Source organism: Vulpes vulpes, chromosome 4 (assembly GCF_048418805.1).
Source record: "Vulpes vulpes isolate BD-2025 chromosome 4, VulVul3, whole genome shotgun sequence".
In the NCBI taxonomy this organism is placed as follows: Eukaryota; Metazoa; Chordata; class Mammalia; order Carnivora; family Canidae; genus Vulpes; species Vulpes vulpes.
The window spans coordinates 82,593,810-82,598,257 of NC_132783.1; positions in this window are offsets into that span (position 1 = coordinate 82,593,810).

A 4,448-nucleotide genomic window follows, 5' to 3' on the forward strand; every position below is an offset into this window, starting at 1 on the left:
AAAGATTGGGTGCGCCCTGCCATCAAGGTGGCCATCCCTGCCATTTCCCCAAAGTATCTGTTAAACAAGGAAAGGCAGGTGGAGGCCCCCATGGAAAAGAACTGGGAAGACCCAGGTCTTGGCTCTGCCCCTGGGAGCGAGGGGTTCCCAACAGTAGCCCTGAGTGGCAGGAGCCCCCATTTCCTCCTACCCTGTGGGGGAGCTCAGCCTGGAGGAGGGGGTGGGTCTCCAAGGCAGGGATTAGAAGATCTGGCTGCCTGCAGAATCACTGGGGCTGCTCCTCCACCTGGGCCAGGGAACATGCATTTCTTTATTCCTCCCCAAGGGATTTTTTTTCAAAATTCCCTGATCTAGGAAGTCAGACGTATGCTGACTTCAGGTGTTGCTTCTCCAGGAGCCAAATTACATATATTTTTTGAGAGCCAAAGTGTTTATTTCTCAAAGCAGAAAGGACATTATCTTCCTTTCTGACGATCCAGTAATACATGCCCGACTGCTTAAGAAAAATCAAATAATATAGGAAAGCATAAAACTGGGACACCTGGGTGGCTCAGCGGTTGAGCATCTGCCTTCGGCTCAGGGCATGGTCCTGGGATCCCGGGATCGAGTCCCACATTGGGCTCCCCACAGGGAGCCTGCTTCTCCCTCTGCCTCTCTCTCTCTCTCATGAATAAATAAATAAAATCTTTAAAGAAAAAAAAAAAGAAAGCATAAAATTGAAAGTGAAGTTACCCAAATTTCTATCTTCTATAAAATAATGCCATTGACATTTTGGAGCATATCCACCCAAAATGTTTGTTTTCGTGGCAAAATACACGTAACATAAAATGTATTGTTTTAACCAGTTGTAAGGGCACAGCAATCATTTACTCTATTTCAATTCCAGGATAGTTAACGTACAGTGTTGTGTTAGTTCCAGGTGTCCCACATAGTGACTCAACCGTGAATCATATTTTTATAAGGCCTCCCGAGGATAGGGCTAGCAGTGCAACTTCAGACACCACATGGGCCAGGGGAAGGTGTTTTGGGGTGAGGATCCTCTGACGTTGCTCGTGTGGATGCACAGAGGCAGCCAGCCACTGTAGGGTGGTCCTATTAGAATGGGACAGCTGGGAAGGATTCTATTTGAGTGTAGAAAGGAAAGCGGGTCTGTCTCCTGGCAGGGCCTCACGAGGAGAAGCAAGGGCCATGGTTTTGCTGAACTGCCGCAAGAGATGAGCCTGAGCCAGAGAAGGGAAGAGTCCGGCCCTCGCCAGGGGATCTGTCTGTCCGAGGCCAGGAGCCTCGCTCCAAGGTGTTTTGCCCTTGGCCTTTGGGGTGAGCGGAGCTGTGAACCCTGGTGGACAAGAAGGGACGGGACGCAGCAGCAGGTCGGGCACTCGGCAACAACCCCTGGCCAGTGGCAGGCTGTTGGCAGTAAGGGGGCAACCGGCAGGACAGGGAACAGCTGCGCCAACCTCCCCCAGCACCAAAGCTTCCTTCCTCCAACCCCACAGAGGGCAGAGGGCGGGAGGGCAGGGGAGCCTCCAGGTCCCAAACTAGGATTTCAGAGGGTGCCTGGGACACTCTGAATCCAGAAACCACTGGCATTGATTTAGCAGGCCGCTCCCTCGCTCCGGTGCATTAACTCTCCCTCGTCTCCAAATCCGGAGGGATGGCTCTCCTTGTTGATCTCCCGTGGCATTTCTTTTTGAAAATTTTATTTATTTATTGACTTGACAGAGAGGGCTCACAGGCAGGCAGAGCAGCAGGCAGGGGGAGAAGGAGAAGCAGGCTCCCCGCTGAGCCGGGAGCCTGATGTGGGGCTCCATCCCAGGACCCCGGGATCATGACCCGAGCTGAAGGCAGATGCCAAACTGACTGAGCCACCCGGGTCCCCCTCCCACGGCATTTCTTAGGTGCCCTTACGCGGCCTCTATCACGCCCCTGTCTCTGTATTTGCCCTCTGTGCACCCCCAGTGAGCCGTGAGATCCCCAGGGTAGCTACTACTGAGTCTTCCTAATTCCCACTGTGCCCAATCCACTGCCCAGCACAGAGCACAGTTGGGGCTACCTCGCCGCGGGGAGGCCTGTGTGAGGGGCCCTGGCAACAAGAGTAGTTGGAGCTCTGGAGGAGACAGTGCTAAGCTTGGAGCTGGCCTGGAAGGCTTCCAGGAGGAGGTGAGGAATATGTGCGAGGCCTTGGGGGTCAGCTAGTGGGGAGGGGGAAAGTGGAGGGGCCTTGTGCGGGGTGTGCCTATGGGGGAGTGATGGGGTCCGGCCCAAGTCCCAGGAAGGGGCTCCTGTGGGTGATTTCTAGGTTGAGATGTCCTTGCAGGCTTGCACCTGTGTCTGCCAGGAGGCCAGCGAGAGCCTCGAGAGCCTCGGGGGCTCCGGTTACAGTCATGAGCTGGGATGGTCTCAGGGGTGCCGCCTCTTCCAAGAAGCTGACTTTTGAGGAATCCACCCGGGTCAAGGGGGTCACGATGTGTTTGCACCGCTTCAGCTGTTGATTACACCTCCATCCGCGCCACTAGCAGCTCCCAAAGGACACTCTCTTCCTCACAGCGTGTCCCTGCTCCTGTTTTTCACGTTTATGGGCATCAGGTGGTTTGCAGAGGGATCCACACCCAGACATTCGCACCCAGTGAGGTCAGCTGGGAAAACAGCAGCTGCCAGCGGCCGCCCCTCGTTCTGGAAGCTGTGGGCTGGGGTGGAGGAGGGGGCAGCAGCCCTGGCCTTGGCCCGCCCCTCCCTCCCACCTCTCCCTGCCCCCAGCGCTCCTCTCCTGTCCCTGCTCCAGCCTCACGCCTGCCCAAACAATTGTTTATCAACACAGACCAGAACATTCTGCTGCCAGCAGAAACACACATGGCGATGGCAGTGCCATCCCACGCCCTGCTGTCAACACACTCCCACGCACTGTTTGCCTCTGTCAAAGCTGTGCTCACACACACATTCTCGCCCCCTCCTGCCAACACAGCTGTTCCCTGCTGCTTGGAACCAGGCCCTTCATCTCACACGACACTCAGGTTCTCTGTGGGCTTTTCTCCTGTGGACTCCTGGTGGGGCGCGCACCTGTGCACCAGGCCAGCTCGCACTCTGTCCCCTGACCTGGGCCCCCCGTCTCTCCACCTGCTGTTGTGTGACTTTGGGCGATTGGCTTAGCCTCCCTGGGCATCAGATGCCTCGATCTGCAGAACAGGACCATTAGAAAGAGCCGGGGGCTCTCTCTTCCCGGAGGGAGGCTCGGGGACAGGCGAGGGAGCCCGCATCCAGGACGCGCACCTTCACTGGGAGCTCTGGCGGGGGTGATGCCAAGTGTTGCATCCTTTCTGGAATCTGGCCATCGGTTTTCCTTTCCCACGCTCGGCTGTCGGGCTTCGCCTCGTGGTCACGCCTTCCTGGCCGTGACCTTGAGCCAGGCACGCCACCTGTCCACTTCTCATGCCCTTGCTGGTGAAACGGGTATAACGACCGCCCAGCCAAGCCCGCAGGCCTGTTGCGATGGGCTCGGAGAGGGGTTGCCATCAGTCCCGGCCGCAGCCGCAGGGCATCGTGGAAGAAAGGGATCTGAACAGGGCAGCAGCCAAACTTGGACATTTTCAGCTGTTCTGCACCACCCTGCCTCTCCTCGGTCGGTCTTCTAGCCAGAGTCAGTGTTTCCAGTTGGGCTTTGGGGGGCTGCCACTGGCCCCAGAGGCTACGCTGGCCTCTCCGCCTCAGCTGGCGGCCTCACCCGAGCCTCCGCTGACCCTGACGTGCTGGGGCCCCTGGCTTGCTCATCTCCACTCCCTACTCTCCCCCCCCAAGGCTCAAGGGACCCCCCCCCACGCCCCTTGCCCTGTGCTGCCCTCCACCCCGTCCCCTTCACCAGGACGCTTTCAGTCTTGTCCCTTCAACCCTGCCTTTCCTTCTGCTCGGTCAGCCCACTCTAGGCTTTTCTATTCTGGGAAACAGGTGATGCAGAAGGGAGGAAAGCATATGTGATTTGAGATGCGGGCTCTGCAGTGGGCCGAGCATCAGGTGGGGCTGCAGAAGAGATCTGGACTTCTCCCTACCCTGTAGCAACTTACTTCCTGACCCCTGATGAAATTCGGTGAAATTGCGAGAGGGCAGTTTCTGGCCTGGTCCCTGCTCAGAGCTTGTGGCTTCTCCCCATCACTCAGAGGGACTTCCCTGCTCTGACCACCTGGGGTGGGGGGCCTGCGTAGGGGAACCATGGCAAGTGGGGCACAAGGCAAGAGCACACATGGAAACCCACATACCACATTGTCTAAATAGTCAACATTTATAATTCAAGCTAATAAGCTGTCAAGTCCAATGTTGTATTTTCCAACCTCCCTAAATACATTGTCAGAATGACCTGGAAAGTCAAGTTTGAATCTAGAATTCTTGGGCTCTTTGGAGTCCTCTCCTGAACGTGGGGACATACAGGAGAGCCGAGCTGGTGGTGTGACCTCATGTGT